This window comes from Schistocerca nitens, chromosome 2, assembly GCF_023898315.1.
Source record: "Schistocerca nitens isolate TAMUIC-IGC-003100 chromosome 2, iqSchNite1.1, whole genome shotgun sequence".
NCBI lineage: Eukaryota > Metazoa > Arthropoda > Insecta > Orthoptera > Acrididae > Schistocerca > Schistocerca nitens.
In genome coordinates, this window is record NC_064615.1 from 853,663,017 (window position 1) to 853,682,620 (window position 19,604).

Here is a 19,604-nt window from a genome sequence, read left to right on the forward strand (position 1 = left end):
CGAGAGTCACGTGACAGGCCACGCGACTTTCAGCCTTATTGCATTCGTTTTATTGTTTCACCAGTACTAGTCCGGTTTTTTTCTAGCCACACCTCGTACGTGGATTCAAGAGGTTGTTTCCATACTCGTACACGTCCATCCACGGATTCGATTTGAAACGAGACTCGTCCGACCAGGCAACTTGTTTCCTCTCATCAACTGACCAATGTCGGTGTGGGCGGGCCCAGGCGAGGCGTATAGCGTTGTGTCGTGCAGTCATCAGGGGTACACGAGTAGGCTTTCGGCTCCGCAAGCCCACATCGATGGTGTTTCGTTGAATGGTTCGCGGACTGACACTTGTTGATGACCCAGCTCTGAAATCCACAGCAATTTGCGGAAGGTTTGCTCTTCGGTCACGTTGAGCGATTCTCTTCAGTAGTCGTTGGTCCCGTTCTCGCAGGATCTTTTCCCGGCCGCATTGATGCCCGAGATTTCATGTTTTACCGGATTCCTGAGATTCATAGCACACTCGTGAAATGGGCGTACCGGAAAGTCCTCACTTCATCGCTATCTCGGAGACTCTATGTCCCGTCGCTTGTGCGCCGACTATAATACGACGCTCAAACTCACTTAAATCTTGATAACCTGCCATTGTGGCAGCAGTAACCGATCTAACAACTGCGTCAGACACTTGTTTTATATTGGCGTTGCCAATCGCACCGACGTAGTCTGCCTCTTTAAATATCTCTGTATTTGAATGCGCACGCCTATACCAGTTTCTTTGGCGCTTCTGTGTAGTTTCACCAATGTTAGTCTCATCGATAATTAGCTTCTGTACAACGAGGAAGAGAGCCCTCACAGTGTCTTGGCAATATTAAAACACTGACTTTCTATCTTATAAAATATCATGAGAATCTATTGACTAGGAAAATGTGCAGATCAACGTAGTGCTACATACACACCGAGACATAATAAGACAGTTTGAATAAAATTATCGCAGTTTTCTAGCTATGCGACTCGCAGAAAACACAATCTCTACCATCGTCGTTAAGAGTAAAAACCACTGACTGCAGGAGTAGGCGCAGCATTCGGCTGATGTAGACGCGATTGCTGCTTCTGGGACCTTCCAGCAAGGGGCACAGTGACGTACGCACGGGAAGGAGAGTAGGGCAGCTCATAGCAGCGCCGCCCCGATGCCGGACCGAGTGACGCCAGCTCGCGCGATGGGCTGGCGTCACGTTTGAAACTGCTTCTCCCTCAATGTATTGGAGGTTTCGCCGCCTCAGTTGAAGGTTTGGAGTTTCGTTGCATGGCTGTAATTCTATCTGCAAGAAGAGTGCTGTTAAAGTCACAGTCATCAGTGGGCCTGATCTCGCTGTTATCATCGGTTTCTGACTCCGCTTCGTATATCACAATTCTATTATTTCTTGTATTACAACTTATAGGCGTAATACCCTGATCACTATCTGACTCCGAACACGAAACAAAATGCACATTTTGCAATATTTTTCCGAAGACAACATTTCGTCATCTGACATATCAGAATCATTACTAACCTCTCCGTCCTCCAAAATTGTAATTGAAACCGAAGTGGTGTAAAACGTTGTTACACTCATTTCAATAAGACATCTGAAAATAAAAAAAAGAACTGCTTTAAGTCAGTAGTAAAAGTTATGTTAAATGTTAACTCTAGGCTACCAAGACTGCATATTTTGCCATATCTGTCACACACCTGTTTTTCATTGCTACGTGTATACTAATGGACAAATACAGACTTATCATTACTGTCCAAGATGTCCTTTTCCCCTCAGAAAAAATATGAACCATGAGAAAAGGTTTACTGTAACTGTTTTATGACTAAATTTGGTGCAGATGGCACACAGCATAAAGCAAGGATTCATACCACATAATTCCGTACTCTCCCAAAAGATGGCATATGCTATTTGCGCAACTCCACTTCACTGTGTACCATTTCTGTACGAATATGCAGTTTCGAAGTATATGATCAAATGTGAGTTTCACAAATAGAAAAGCGGTAGGTACCGTATATGTCCCAGTACGCCGTAAGGTGTTAACACTGACACAGAATGACTTTTATGTTGTTTTACACCACAGAATTAATATTTCCATTTAATCTGTTGTAAAGAACTTTAAGATACCTGTTGATGGTGATGATGATCTGGAGATCGAAACTGGTTGTAAGTAAAGAATAATTTATCAGTAGCTTTTTCCGGTTGAAATTTCAAGTTTCTCAAATACTTCTAGCTGTGGTTCAACACCTGGTAGGAAAATACTGGAGTAAAATATTACTGAACATTAGCTGTTGATAGTACAAAAACCTGGCCCTATAGCAGTGCGTCTTAGCACGCCATTTCCGGGACTCAGACAGGTGCGCCGGCCCCAGATCGAATCCACCTGGCACGTAAGAGACAACGAAGACTGGTTCGGCCTACCTAGTAGTGACTTTTATGTGGTTTTCCACATGCGACTAAATGGATATTGGGCTGTTCCCCAAGCCCCGCCTCACGTATTCGATTAGCAACGCAACACAGATTGTTTTGACACACGCCTGCCTGCCCAGGGTGTAACAGTGTGGTGACAGGAAGAGCATCAGGGAGCACCTTAAATTAACCATGTCAAATCCAGTAGTAATCATGCTGAGCCCGTTTAGATGATGGACAGACGCAAAAGAAAAAGAAACAGAAGCTGTTGATATAAAAAAGAAATTCTGTCACACAATGTATCGAACCTGTGTAGAAGATTTTACGAATAACATTAAGTTTACATCTTATCGTCACATAGCAATTTACCCAGCTGGAACTCATCCTTTGTACTTAACAGGGACGGCTGCTAAGAAATTGTGTAAGTATTTGTACACGGATAAATTTAAAGCGAAGCACAATGGTTCGTAAGCTATTAAAATTTAAATGCCAACCACCGCCGCCCCCCTTACCACTATATAGGGCAAGGAGACGAGAATGCTATTAGAATATTTTATTGCATGAACGCAGCAGCCACCGCGCGTTGTCAGAAGGAGAGCAAGCGTCCTCAGGTGCCCATTTAAATGTTAACTGCCTAATCAGACGATTCTGTTTGGTTCAGGGCGAGCTCTGTAAATAAACGGAACTACCCCGCTTAGTGTGGCTTCTCTTTTAAAACTCCATTGTGGATGAAATATTTCCGTAGCGCGCCATAAAGGTTCTGATTTAAGGCCTTAACCGGTCGATTCAGGTAGAAGAGATCCTTTACAGAGGGGCCGCTTTATTACTCAGATACGTGCCTCGCATTGTAGGCAGCTGGAGCCGCGGTCTTCATTCTCGACGTCTTTTCGTTACTCCGAGCTCATTTATCGCATTTACCTTCGCAGTGTCTTCCGCTTTCTTCTCGTACAGTGTAACTCTACGCTTCTGCCGCATAGAGCGTCGGTCCTTTCTGCTCCCTCTTTGGCTGCCTGTTGTTGCCTTTGTATGGAGGGAAATTATTTTCCTGTAGAACGTCAGGTTTAACGTGACGCGTATTTTTTCCCTTAATGGAATGTAAACAGCGTCCGCTGGTGCCCACGCCGGCGCCGCACGTATAATTACTTTTAAACGCGCCGCACCGCATGATTTATCTGCTCAGGTAGCCTCTAGGTCCTTCTAGCGCCGACGCCGCACTCGTCTTAAAGCGGCGAGCTACAGTCATTTGTTCCCGTCGGCGACAGCCGCTCTGACCCGCGTTGGCCCCAGCGCATAAATATGGTTCGCGGCAGGTAATCCCGGCTGCTAAACCTTGTTACTGGAGACTTTTTTTTCCCGCCCCTCTCCGGTGCGGCGGTGCAGTGCAAGCAGTTCGCTAAAGTCCAGCGGCTTCGCGGGAGGGATTACGCTAGTTGGTTCCGCATATTCTCGGGTGGTTAAAATCAGTTTTCTCCAATTAGCAGATGTGTGCCAGCGAAACCACCTGGTTGTCTGGGAGGCTTACGGAAGGGAGAAGTGACTGCACATCCAATCAAATCCTAGAGGTCAGTCATCGTTTATTCTTATATTCTTTCTTTTTATCTTTTTATTGACTTACTAGGATAACTCAAAAACCTCAACAGCTCTCCTTGCTTTTCCGATACTCCTTCTCATGTTGTCCTTTCCTTACCGCTGTACATATCTTTATCGATTCCATCCTTGTTTTGCCTTGAAAGGCTGCTACATTAAGTGTTTTATCCTTAAAAATGTTTCTTTCTATTGTTTATTTTGTTATTATTACGGTAAATATCTCAGTCGTCCATTATATCTTCCTCTCTTGCACTGTTCTTTTCGTTTCTGCAGATGTAAGCCTCGTGACCTTTTATTAAATTCAGTTTGGGTACGAATGTGTAACATGAAATGTGACCTGAACTGAAATTCCCTCCCATGTAAGGGGTGAAGCAGCCAAGACAGAACACCCGAAGTAAACTACTGGCTATTAAAAATGCTACATCAAGAAAAAATGCAGATGATAAACGGCTATTCATTGGACAAATATATTATACTAGAACTGACATGTGATTACATGTCATTTGCATATCACAGCATCTTCTTCCTGTCGGTTAAATTTCACGCCTGTAGCATTTCATCTTCGTGGTGTAGCAATTTTAATGGCCAGTAGTGTATTAAGATCTGTGGCCCCTTGGCGGTGTGAAACTTGTTAGCTTATAAGGCAATTAAATGAAAAGATACTACCATTTATGTTACATATTTTGGTACTCACAAACTCTCTCATGAAATATCTTCTGGTAAACCTCCCGGGTACTCCCCCCTCGACTTAAAACCATGAAATTTCACAAGAAGACAGGTTTCACAGTATAGGTAAAGGAAAAAATCGGAAAATTCTTAGTATTTAATTATATCACACTAAAATATATTTCTTTTGTCATTTGTTATCCGACTGCAGTCTTCGAAATTAAGACATTCTCCATAGTCTTGGACTCCTTGTGACCCATGTCTTGACAGTATCAGTGTGTGTAACAGGCACAAATAGTCAGCATCCAGTTTCCCGCAATGGGTTAACTGTCTAAATGCATAATGAGGTTTGTACGGAATCTTCAGTACGCGAGCCCTACTCGCACCTAGACAATTTTTTGATGTTCATAAAGTTAAAACAGGTGAATTTTATTCGTACTTTATCATGTTTTTGAAGCAAAAATTCGTTAGAGGAAACCTGGTTTGCAAAAGAAAGAAAGTCATCCTCCACCAAGACGACGCACCTGCTCAAAAATGTGTCTTGACAGTGGAAAAATTGACAGATTTGCTCTTTGAAGTGTCGGGAGATCTACCACATTCCCCAGATCTTGACGTCTTCCTTACTGTACAGGAGTAAGGTTATTGGCCACTTTTGCGGGGTGCGAGTTTGTTCCCTGGTCTCGCCTGCACAGAAGACACGTGTGTAGACTAGTTTGTGGAACGTGCTACGCCGAGCTTTGCTGTGCCAGTGTGACGCTGTGGTTAGGAATCTGACTTGCATTCTGTACATACAGTGTGCTGGGTCCTTTTTTGGTTTGGAGGAATATAAAGAAGTAATATTTAATTGTGAAAACAAACAAATTTGCTTAAGTGTTAGATGGATGTTTCGTTAGGTTTCCTTTCGAATTGTTACCTAATAATACTACAGCGTCAGTCTTAATTCAATTCCTCAAGTAGAAGTGGATGGGTTAAACATCTGAACTGAAACTGCCGTATAAAGGAAATGGTACGTTCCCGGACATAGTTCAAATGGCTCTGAGCACTATGGGACTTAACATCTGTGGTCATCAGTCCCCTATAACTTAGAACTACTTAAACGTAACTAACCTAAGGACATCACACACATCCACGCCCGAGGCAGGATTCGAACCTGCGACCGGAGCGGTCACGCGGTTCCAGACTGAAGCGCCTTTAACCGCACGGCCACACCGGCCGGCTTTCCGGACATAGGTTCCTATTCAAAATATTATGTACTCACTCTCCTCTGCAAGTCCTAGAAGTCTGTAACGGGAACAATCGAACACCCTGTTTATTGTGGTATCAAACTTGGGAAATTGGATGCAAGTGTTTACCTTGGGTGTTTATGAACGGCTTCTTGATTTTTAAGTTCGTTAATAAATCAAAGTATTTGGGTAAGGACCCGCGCTTATACAACCCAACCCAGACTCCACTTCCTCCTAAACACTGCACCATTACGTTGTACGATGGAATTTTTTATTCGAGCTTTATTGATAACGTTTACGTTACGACAGCGAACAGTCATGGTATTCGTAAAGAAGATACTGTAGGAGGCTTGCTGACACCAGATCAGGGTCTTAGATAATTAAACATAATTAAATTTATTCGAGACTCCTAAACATATGTATAGGTCAGTGTTGACACGCTTCCTGCTTCGAACTAATATTGAACGTGGACCATTTCTTTTCCTTTACGCCGACAACGGCTTCACACTCGGTAAGGATTCCGGAAGATACAAACGAACAGGAAGCGGAAACTGCTTACTGCACCTTCAGCAAGAAGACGCCATAGTGCGAATGATATTGCAGGTTGCAAGTAAGGAAGTATAGCATCTCATTATCACGGAGGAGGCTTATGAAAACATGAATGTCCGCATGCAGCTAAAAGTGGGATCGCCGGCCGGAGTGACCGTGCGGTTCTAGGGGCTACAGTCTGGAACCGAGCGACCGCTACGGTCGTAGGTTCGAATCCTTGGACATGGATGTGTGTGATGTCCTTAGGTTAGTTAGGTTTAATTAGTTCTAAGTTCTAGGCGACTGATGACCTCAGAAGTTATGTCGCATAGTGCTCAGAGCCATTTTTTGAAAAGTGGGATCAGTGTTAATAGTACTTCTTAATCGACTTCAAGGCCCAGTATAAATTTGTTGTGTAAACACCAAATCTCATAATATTGTTTTTATGAAAGAAAGTGCAGTTACAGGCAACGGCCTTGCCGCAGTGGATACGCCGGTTCCCGTGAGATCACCGCAGTTAAGCGCTGTTGGGCGTGGCCGGCTCTTGGATGGGTGACCATCCAGCCGCCATACGCTGTTGCCATTTTTCGGGGTGCACTCAGCCTCGTGTTGCCCATTGAGGAGCTACTCGACCGAATAGAAGCGGCTTCGGTCAAGAATACCATCATAACGACCGGGAGAGCGGTGTGCTGGTCACCACGCCCTTCCTATCCGCATCCTCCTCTGAGGATGACACGGCGGTCGGATGGTCCCGGTAGGCCACTCGTGGCCTGAAGACCGAGTGCTTTTTTTACATATAAACATAAGTGGTCCACTGATTCATTAACGGTAGGATCATTTTTTTTGTTGTAGTGAGTGTGTGACTTGTTAATGAGTGCGTTTTTCGAGAGTAGTATTTCTGATTTCTGTCTTTGGGGTTGTTCAGGCTGGTAATTTTAATTAGAAATTGTATAGCAAGAGATGCAGTAATGAACAGATTACTCTCAGGTAAGATCTATGTATGTACATGACACCGCACTCAACAATTATTAGCGTACTGCATCTTGTCTCGAGAGGGAGCTATTTTAATAGCATTCCCCATTCTACTGCAGGTAGCGATTCATTTTAACTCATTAGCAAGTAGCTACATGACGACAACCTGATCCTGCACTGAGTTCTCTGTTAGGGCTCCCAGAGGGAAAAGCAGCTAACTCAATTTGCATTTTCTCTTTGACAGCTCATAATGGAGTTTGCAGGAGTGAGTGACACTGTTTGTTATTGCGCGAATACAGTAAAGTTGATTCAAACACGGTCTTAAAAGCAAACGTAACATCTCAAACTTCTGGTCTCCACAGAGCCTACGTCGTACCTGCTTCATATGCTGATGTCTTTAGAAATATACGCAGTTTACGACAGAAGATCCAAGCATCGTTTTGTAGCAAGCGAGATACAGAAAGACAATCGTGTCAACAAAACCCATGGACTTGAATTGCACCAGCGGATTGAGAGTAACGGCAGCTGTTGATCCCAAAGCTGCCTTACCACTTAGCCTTCTCAGATGAATTACGTATTGTGCTCCATCGGACTGATAGCAAACACCAATGCAACAATAGCTGGAAGGTTCCACGCCGGAGGAGAGAGCGTTATTGTCTAGGGAATGTTTTCGTGGGTGGCCTCGTCATTCTGAAAGGTACAATGGATCAACACAAGTGTACATCCTCCTTCAGGGCCAAGTCCACCATAGCATGCTGTTTGTTTTAGCTCGGCTCGATGGCATCTACCAGCAGGACAATGCGAAATGTCACACAGCTCGGAGTGTAGGTGCGTGGTTCGAAGAGCACCTCCATGAGTCTACCGTACTAGCCACCAAACTCCCCGGATTTAAACCCATGGAGAATCTGTGAGATTACCTCGACTGGGCTGGTCGGGTCATGGATCCTCAACCGAGACACCTTGCGCAGCTGCCGAGGGCACTGGAACGGCTTTGCCCAATACCCTGTCCAGAACCTCACAGACTCTGCTCCTTACCGTTTTGCAGCGGACCACGCTCCAAATGTAGTTCAAATGGTTCAAATGGATCTGAGCACTGTGGGACTTAACAGTTGAGGTCATCAGTCCCCTAGACTTAGAACTACTTAAACCTAACTAACCAAAATACATCACACACATCCATGTCCGAGGCAGGATTATAACCTGCAACCGTAGCAGCAGCGCGGTTCCGGACTGTATCGCCTAGAGCCGCTCGGCCACAGCGGCCGGCCAAAAGGTAGTTATTCAGGTTTTTGACAGGTGGTGATATTAATATGACTGGAGAGTGTAGTTGCTAGTAAAGCGGCATTGCAGTAATTTATATAAACATAGAAATTTGTCATTCAGTGTGCCTCCAAATTTACTTAAAGTCTGCGACACAGTGGGAAAGAAAGTAACTTTCCACTATGCACGAGGACCTGGATAGAAGTTTTCATTTTCTAAACTCAACGGCGAAAACGTTCTCTTCTCTGCTTAATAGCGAAGTTTTCCGCATTTGGAAGCATTACAGCAACGATTCTGCTTGATGTGGATTCTAGAAGTCCTCGTGAAGTTTCCGGAGGATTGTGGCACCAGACATCGATGGACAGGTCACGCAAATCCCGTCAGTTATGGGCCGGTGACAGCGTCTCAGATGTGTTACACTGATTTCAGATCAGACGAATTTTGTGACCAAGACATCAGTGTGAGTTGAGTACCGTGATCCTCAAATGACGGTAGCATGATTATGACGTAGTTATAGTGCTAGAAGTAGACATGACTGTCGGGGAAGACATCAACCGTGAAGAGCTGTAGGTAGTCCAAATAATTTTCATGCAGTGCGCAACCATCATGGTGTCTTCGATTACTCCTCAGGTCCATGGAATTCTGCCACCACCAGCTTGCGTTCTAGATAAGATGGGTCCATCAAACAGCCTTTCGTTTAGATGACGGCGTATTCTGACACAACCATCGACATGCTGAAAGTAAAGCAACGCTAGTTCGACCTATTCTTGAGTAGTACTTGGGATCCGCACCAGGTCGGATTAGCGAAAGACATCGAAGCAATTCAGAGGCGGGCTGCTGGATTTGTTACCGGTAGGTTCTAACAAGACATAAGTGTTACAGAGATACTTAGGGAACTCAAATGGTAATCCTTGAAGGGAAGGCGACGTTCTTTTTTTCCCGGAGAAACACTATTGAGAAAATTTAGAGAACCGGAATTTGAAGCTGACCACAGAACTACAGAACGATTCCGTTGCCTCCACCATACATTGCTCGTAAGGACCACGAAGATACGAAAAATTGCGGCTCATACGGAGGCATAAAGAGTCGTTTTTCCCCTTTTCTGTTTGTTAGTTGAACAGGGGAGAAAATTACTACTAGTGGCACGCGAATGCCCTCCATCTTGGACCGTGAGGTGGACTGCAGAGTATCGATGTGGATGTGGATACACGCTAAAGAATGTGCGCTGAACGATGTGCTCCGAAACACCTCTGCATGCAACAGCGATGTACTATGTCCTCAGAACTTCCACAGAACGCCGCCTATCCCGCTGTGCAGAGTTGGAAAGCCTCCGATCTCTACTTCCTGTGATGAGACGTGGACGTCCGACATCTTGTTGCTTACTCGTGGTTTCAGCGTGACTTTCCCAGCCGCCAATTTCTCTTCTCCGCCTTTTGTTTATTTCTTTGAGTCATCAATCCTCAGACCGCTTTCACGCGGCCAGCTACGAATTCCTCTCCTGTGTCAACCTTACCTTTTCATCTAAGAGTAGCAATTGCAAACTACGTTCTCAATTATTTGCAGGATAAGTCTCAATCTCTGTCTTACTCTAGAGTTTTTACCTTCTACAGCTCCCTTTAGAATCATGAGAATTATTCCCTGATGCTTAACAGGTCCTATCATCCTATTCCTTCTTACCGCTACTGTTTGCCTGATATTCCTTTCCGCCGGCCGGTGTGGCCAAGCGGTTCTAGGCGTTTCAGTCCGGAACCGCATGACTGCTATGGTCGCAGGTTCGAATCCTGTCTCGGGCATGGAAGTGTGTGATGTCCTTAGGTTGGTTAGGTTTAAGTAGTTCTAAGTTCTAGGGGACTGGTGACCTCAGGTGTTAAGTCCCATAGTGCTCAGAGCCATATGAATTTTTTATTCCTTTCCTCGCCGATTCTGTGGAAGAACCCGTCATTCCCCACCTTATCAGTTCATCTAGTTTTCAAATCTCCTCTGTAGCACCAGGTCTCAAATTCTGGTGTACTCTTTTGTTCCGATTTTCCCGCGGACCATGTCTCACTGTCATAAAATGCTGTGCTCAAATGTACATTCTCAGAAATTTCATCCTCAAACTAACACTTACATTTTATGCAAGTAAACTTCTGTTGGCCAAGAAAGCCCTTTTTTGCCGATGCTACTCTGCTTTTTACTTCCTCCTTGCTCCAAAAGTCATGGGATATTTCTTTGCCTAGGTAGCAGAATTCCTTATCTCCCACTTTATCAAGTTGTTTAAATTAATGAATTTCCCCATTTTTGTCCCCTATATCCAGTTGTTCAGTTTAATGAATTTCCCCATTTGTGGCCCCTTTATCAAGTCGTTAAGTATAATGGATTTCCCCATTTGTGGCCCGTTTCATCGCTTAATGACTCCCCACTCGTCTCCGCTCCGCTAGTACAGGATGTCCCTGAAATGCTGCAACGAACTTCGATGGGTTGTAAAGGGTGTCGTGGCGATAGGAACACATGTCTGGAATCATCACCCAATGACGATAGAGGGCGTCTGAGCTACAGGCGCCAGCGCCTGCTACTAGGCCACCTCTTCGTCGGTAAATGTGACTGTCTACTGTGACAGACCGTAAGCGGCACGTTTCGCAATATTGTTTGTTATTCAGCGACAGAGACTGATTGCCACGAATGTCGGTGGAGAAGATGGAACTAGTTGCTGCATAGACAGTTCTTGTCTCCTATAAATACGACGCGCAGTTGGTTCGGCGGATGACGGGACAGGATATGGGTTTCCATCTGCAGTTTATTTTTCTCCTGAAACCCTCTAAAAACTCCATTGCTTTTCGGTTTTTTTTGGTCGTCAGTCTTCCTTGTGGTTTGATGCGGCCCGCCAAGAATTCGTCTCCTGTGACAATCTCTTCATCTCAGAGTAGCATTTGCAACATATAGCCCCAATTATTTTCTAGATGCATACCAATCTCTGTCTTCCTCTACAGTTTTTGTCTTCTATAGTTCCCTCTAGTACCATGTAAGTCATTCCCTCATGTCTATCATCCTGACGCTTCTCCTTATAGGTATTTTCCACATAACCCTTTCCTCTCCGATTCTGCGCAGAACCTTCTCATTCCTTACCTTATCAGCCCACCTAATTTTCGACATTAGTCTGTAGCACCACATTTCAGGTGCTTCGATTCTCTTCGGTTTCGGTTCGCCCACAGTCCATGTTTCACTACCTTAATATGCTGCACTCCATATGTACATTCTCAGAAATTTCTTTTTCAAATTAAGGCCTGTGTTTGATACTAGCAAACTTCTTCTGGCCAGGATTTTTTTTTTTTTTTTTTTTTTTGCCATTGCTAGTCTGCTTTCGATGTCCTCCTTACTCCGTCCGTCATAGGTTATTTTACTGCCTAGGTAGCAGAATTCTTTAACTTCACCTACTTCATGACCATCGATCCTGATATTAAGTTTCTAGTCTGTTGTCTGTTCTCATTTGTGCTACTTCTCATTACTTTCGTCTTTCTTCGATTTACTCTCAATCCTTATTCTGTACTCATTAGATTGTTCATTCCATTTAGCAGGTTCAAATGTTCAAATTTGTGTGAAATCTTATGGGACTTAACTGCTAAGGTCATCAATCCCTAAGCTTACACACTACTTAACCTAAATTATCCTAAGGACAAACACACACACCGATACCCGAGGGAGGACTCGAACCTCCGCCGGATTTAGCAGGTCACGTAATTCTTCTTAACTTTCCCTCAGGATAGCAATGTCATCGGCGGATCGTATCATTGATATCCTTTTACCTTAATTTTTATCCCACTCCTAAATCTTTCTTTTATTTAGATCATTGCTTCTTCATGTATAGATTGAACAGTAGGGGCGAAAGACTGCGTATGTGTCTTACACCCTTTTTAATCCGAGCACTTCTTTCTTGTTCGTCCACTCTTATTATTGCCTCCTGGCTCTTGTACATATTGTATATTATCCGTCTCTCCCTACAGCTTACCCCTCTTTTTCTCAGAATTTAAAACATCTTGCACCATTTTACATTGTTGAACGCCTTTTTCAGGTCGGCAAATAATATGAACGTGTGTTGATCTTTCTTTAGTGTTGGTTCCATTATAAACCTCAACGTTAGAGTTGCCTCTCTGGTGCCTTTACCTTTTCTAAAGCCAAACCTATAGTCATCTACAACATCATCAATTTTTTTCCATTCTTCTGTATATTACTCTTGTCATCAAGTTATATGTATGAGCTGTTAAGCTGATTGTGCGATAATTCTCGCACTTGTCAGCACTCGCAGTCTTCGGAATAGTTTGGATGATATTTTGCCGAAAGTCAAATGGCATGTTGCCAGACTGATGCATTCTACACACCAACGTGAATAGTCGTTCTGTTGCCACTTCCCCCAATCCTTTTAGAAATTCCGATGGAATGTTATCCATCCCGTCGGTCTTATTTGATCTTAAGTCTTCCAAAGCTCTCTTTAGTTCTGATTCTATTACTGCTTCCCCTATCTCTTCTAAATCGACTCCTGTTTCTTCTTCTACCACATCAGACAAATCGTTCCCCTCATAGAGGCTTTCAGTGTATTCTTTCCACCTATCCGCTCTCTCCTCCGCGTTTAACAGTGGAATTCCCGTTGCACTCTTAATGTTGCCGCTCTTGCTTTTAACGTCACCGAATGTTGTTTTGACTTTCCTGTATACTGAGCCTGGCCTTCCGACAATCATTTCTTTTTCGACTTCTTCACATTTTCCATGCAACCATTTCGTCTTGGCTATCATACACTTCTTATTTATTTTATTCCTTAGCAGCTTGTACTTTGTATTCAGTATAGAAGAGATAATTAAACTGTTGATGGGTACCTGTGTCGGAACCTATCATCGGCCAAGGCAACGGAGCATCGCATTCATAGGAGACGAGGCATTTCTATGCAGCTGCTAGCTCCATATTCTATCCTGGCGATCGTGGCAATCAATCGCTATCACTGAATAACAAACAGTGTTGCAAGACATTACTCGTGTGGTCCGTCAGCAGGGGAAGTCACGTTCGCAGCCAAAGGGACGGCCTAGTGGCAAGTATTTCTGGAACATCCTGTACACTTTTCTTATCGTGTTAGTGCTACAATGCTACCAGATGGCATTTAATCTGGCGTGATCGGTAGTTATACTGCTTTGAAGCGACAAAGAAACTGGTATAGGCATGCATATTCAAATACAGAGATATGTAAACAGGCAGACTACGGAGCTGCGGTCGGCATCACCTATATAAGACGACAAGTGTCTGGTGCAGTTGTTAGATCGGGTACTCCTGCTACAGTGGCAGGTTATCGAGATTAAAGTGAGTGTGAACGTAGTGTTATAGTCGGCGAACGAGCGATGCGACACAGCATCTGCGACGTAGCGATGAAGAGGGGATTTTCCCGTACGAGCATTTCACGAGTGTACGGCGAATATCGGGAATCCGGTAAAACACCAACTCTCCGACATCGCTGCGGCCGGAAGAAGATCCTGCAAGAACGGGACCAACCACGACGGAAGAGGATCGTTCAACGTGACATGTGTGCAACCCTTCCGCAAACTGCAGCAGATTTAAAAAAATATTCTTATGCTAAGAACAATACACACACCCACGCCTGAGGGAAGACTCGAACTTCCGGCGGGAGGGGCCACGCAATCCGTGTCAAGGCGCTTGAAACCACGCGGCCATTGAGCGCGTCGGCACATTTCAGTGCCGGGCCGTCAACAAGTGTCAGCGTGCGAAGCATTCAACGAAACATCATCGATATGGGCTTTCAGAGCCGAAACCGGCCGCTGTCGCCGAGCGGTTCTGGGCCCTTCAGTCCGGAACCGCGTGTCTGCTACGGTCGCAGTTTCGAATCCTGCCCCGGGCATGGATGCGTATGACGTCCTTAGGTTGGTTAGGTCTAAGTAGTTCTAAGTCTAGGGGACTGTTGACCTCATATGTTAAGTCCCTTAGTGCTTAGAGCCATTTGAACCATTTTCGGAGCCGAAGGCTCACTCGTGTACCATTGATGACTGCACGGCACAAAGCTTTACACCTCGCTTAGGCCCGTCAACACGGACTTTGGACTGTTTGGAAACGTGTTGCCTTTTCGGACGAGTCTTGTTTGAAATTGAATCGAGCTAATGGACGTGTACGGGTAAGGACCCTGCATGTCAGCAGGGGATTGTTCAAGCTGGTGGGGGTTCTGTAATGGTGTAGGGCGTGTGCAATTGGAGTGACACGGGACCCCTGATATGTCTCGATACGACTCTGATACGTGACACGTACGTAAGCATCCTTTCTGATCACCTGCTTCCATTCATGTCCATTGTTTATTTTGACGGACTTGGGCAATTCCAGCTGGACAATGCGACACCCACACGTCCAGAATTGCTACAGAGTGACTACGGGAACACTCTTCTGAGTATAAACACTTCCTCTGCCCATCACAGACATGAACATTATTGAGCGTACCTGGGACGCCTTGCAATGTGCTGTTCAGAAGAGATCTCCACCCCTTCATACTCTTACGGATTTATGATCAGCCCTGCATGATGCATGGTGTCAGATACCTCCAGCACTGCTTCAGACATTAGTCGAGCGCACGCCACGTCGTGTCGCGGCTCTTTTGCGTGGTCGTGCGGGCCATACACGATATTAGGCAGGTAAATTAGGTTCTTTGTCTCTTCAGTGTATTTTAGTTTAGGGCTACTTTCGAGGGTCAACACTTTTCAGGAAAGTTGCTTGGTCTGACGGGGAACAATTAAAACACTTTGATATTGTAACAACGGCAGCTGTATAAAGTGAACTCTCTAAAATAATGGACATGACCTACAGGTAACGTTGAGTAGGTAGCACTCCAGAAGAGACTGATTAGCAGCTAGGAGAGGTGAAGAACTCTTTTTAACGAATCTTTTCAAATCCTTCGTTACTTCGTCTGTTTTAAATTTAAAGTGTCTCCCATGCGCAACGTCAGTATGTGTGAGCGTTTTGGATCACTCCATAATTCAATTCGTCTGGGGGGATATTTTCAGAAAAAGACCAGTAAATAAGTTGTACAGTTAGTTTCTCTAATTTTTCTCAACAGTGCAGTGGGACTGCAACGTGTACATTCTTAAATATTGACAAAGCTAGGCGAAAAGAGACTGGAGTGTGTTAAAACGTGTATTAACGATGCGATTATTTCGAGAGCGTAAATACATTCGAGGTGTTAGAACCCCAAACCACAACGAACATAGGGCAGACATTTACTCTGCCTTTACCACGGCTGTGGTAACATGTCGTCGGTTGTCTGTGGGCGAGGCGATACCTGGAGCAATTAATGCATGGCAATGTTATGCACAGTAAACACCTCCAGCGAGGCTAATTGATAACCGCCTGTTAGAGTGGACACGACCACAACATGATATCGCACATAAACACTAATCACATTGACCGTAGAGCCTTTTCTAAACTTAAAAAGTCACTTCCAAGTGTAAATTAATTGTTGCATGTTGCGGTCGCTGCATCAGTGTAAGTTTTACCACTCAACTTAGATACGCAAGCTAACGACTGGCTATGACGGAAATAAAGTGTTTTGGTAAGCTTTTACGCTGATAATATTGTAAATTGTATCTTTTTGATCTGTTTTACGCTGGGTCACTGGTAGCGACACATGTCAAACAGAAAACTATTGTTAATATTCCGAACGTTTCGCCGGCCGAAGTGGCCGCGCGGTTCTGGCGCTGCAGTCTGGAACCGCGAGACCGCTACGGTCGCAGGTTCGAATCCTGCCTCGGGCATGGATGTGTGTGATGTCCTTAGGTTAGTTAGGTTTAACTAGTTCTAAGTTCTAGGGGACTAATGACCTCAGCAGTTGAGTCCCATACTGCTCAGAGCCATTTGAACCATTTTTTTGAACGTTTCGATAATTTGGAGTCTCCGATTACACTTTCATTATTTTGTAAGTGTCATCGGTGACTTTTTCTTAATGTGTTTCAGTTATTTGTTGGATGTATTCCAATCTCTGGCTAACCTAACAGTGTTGCCCTCCCCCTCCCCCCCCCCCACCCCAGTTACTCCCTCTAAAACTATGACAATTATTCCGTCTTGTCTTCATACGTGTCCTATGTTGCTGTGTTACAGTACTTAGGATTGCGTCTCGCTTTTCTAGTGCCGAATTGACGGAGTTACCACATTCATCATGAATATTCTAAAATTTAAAAACATACACAACAATGAACTTGGCTTGGAGCAGCATATGGAAGCATGTACGAAAGAAGCGGACTTTTAGACAGAATCGTTTATAATACTAAGTTTATGCCGAGCACCTGAGGTAATCTGCAGGAAATTTTAATCAGTTCATAGATCACCTTCAAGCTCTAGTAGCCTATTGAACAGTAAAAAACAAAGAAATAAAGGTTGTTGGTGATTTTAATATAAATTTTCTTAAAAACTCTCGCAATAAAATTTAGTGCAGTTGGTAACACTGTGAGATTCCCATACAGGGTAGCTGTTTCCATGGAAATGGCCATTGGTAATGTATTTAAATAAAGGTCTAGTTGACAAATATGTGCTAGACAACCAATAGTCAGTGAGCTCTCAGAACATGTCATTTAGTTTCTTCTGTTAAATGTTGGTGCTGGTTAGGATACAAAATCTACTAAACTTATGCTCGGGAGGGCAGTCGGTAGGGCAACCAACTCTCCCATAGTATACGGGGTCTCCCGTATTTTAGGATTTTTTTTTTAAAGTCTTCCGTCTACCTTATTGTCTACATGTTTGTCCCATATATTTCGTTTAGTGATCGCTGTTATAACCCGTGAGGTACTATCGATAGTTTATACTCTTTCATCGAGATACCTCGAAAACTATTCTTTCAATAATCTATATTATTCTCGATTACTGTTCGTGTCAGAAATCGAAGCAGATGAGCGTTAGCGCCAAATGTTTCTATTTGTTCCGACTTCTTGGTTTTTCCGTAATACCTAGTGTAAAGTATTCGTGTATACAGTATTTTCATTTGGTTTTTAAGTGAATGGGCTTTCATTATGTGCTCTCACCGTGAAAATGAAGATGTGAAGACTCCACGAAGCAAGAAGATGAAGTACTTGTGTGTTTACTTGAAGATATGGGAGGAACAATATTCGTAGTTAAAGGCCATGCCAACAACGTAAATCGAGCTTACTGTGTGCTATGTAAGCATGACTTTAGCATCGCTCATGGTGGTAAAGCTGACTGCAGCCAACATTCTTCTACAGAACTACACAATCGGAAAGAAAGAGACGTAAAGTCGAATTCAAATTTATTCAAATATTTTGGCAACACCAGCAAGAACATGAAAAACGTTGCAGATGAGTTAGCAACAATTTTTCATACAGTAAAGCATAATATCAGCTACAGAAGTATGGATTGTACAAATTAATTATCGAAGGGCATTTTTCATTACTCTTATGTGGCCAATATGACGACATGTGGTCGAACTAAGGCAGAAGCTATTGTGAAAAAATGTTTTGGCACCAAGAAGTATTCAGAGCTTCAGTGGTGTCTTAAAAGATCCAGCTAATCAAATAACTTTTTTATATTGCAACTGATGCTCCGAACCACAAATACAGAAAGATATTTCCTATTGTTGTAAGATATTTTGATCCTGAAACGGATTAAAAAATAGACTCCTGAATATCACTGAACACACTAATGAGACAGCTAATGCTGTTCACAGTCTGATCAATTCTTCATTGAGTTACATAATTTGGATGTAAAGAACATGACTGCATACTGTGTTGATAATGCAAATGTTAATTATGGGAAGCACAATTCTGTATTTAAACTGCTTAGAGGATACAACAAGCATTTGATGAAAGCAAATTGCTCAAATCACTTGCTACATAATGCCACAAATCATGCTTGTGATGCTTTAGATGTAGAGATTGAAATGCTTGTTATGAAAGTATATGGCTATTTCTATGTATCTGCAAAGAGAGTCAAGAGTTGCAAGCATTCTTCAATTTTGTTGATGCTGAGTGGCTAGAATGTGTTCATCATGTTCCTAGCCGTTGGCTTTCGTTAAAATCTGCTCTGGAGAGACTAATCCAGAACTGGTTACCAATTAACCGTTATTGCAAGAGTTTGGATGATTGCCCAAAAATATTATCAAAGTTTTTTTTTTGTGAAGAAGATCCAGAAAAGAAATATGTTACTGAGGCATATCTAAATTTCTTTTCCAACATAGGTGCTTTGCTTGTTCAGCCTGGAAAAATCCTTAAAACTTCAAATTTCTGCATCATGGGGTGCTATGAAGTGATGAAAGATGTGTGTAATAAGATTCATCAAAGGACAGGTTTTTTGGTACTACAAATGAACAATTATTGAACAGTTTCAGTTCATCAATGGAAAAATGTGTCAAACATAATTTTGTTAACTTCTACCATTGCTGAAATAATTACATAACAAAAAATTTTGATGTATCAAATGCAAATCCTGTTCACTGCCTTTTACCGTTAAAGTTGGAAACTGAACTTTCTTACAGAGAGTTACAAGCTATAGTTAAACAATTTGCTCTTGATTTTGTAAATGAGTATGCTCTGTATGAGGAGTTTTCTACTGTAAAAAGTGCTGTCAGTATAGTGAAAACAGGAACAATAGGAGGAAGTTGGGTAAAAATTTTTAAAAATTTTAAATTCAAATTCAAACAAATTTATGTCCTAAACCTTAGTAAAATCAGAGGATTTGTATTAAGCATTCAACGATCAAACAAGAGTTTTTTCTCTAATGAACAATAAGTGGCAGATCAAATAAAGCTGCCGCTTAGAACTTATTAAGGCAGAGCTTATGATTTAAATTAATTTTGATTATAATTGCAAAGAGTTTTTCAAATTTGCTCAGAAGATAAAAAGACTGCAGAGTAGTGCTGCTTCTGTAAATAAGTATTTGTAATTTTTTTACGTTTTACTGTGATTATTTTTGAGCATTTTATGCCATG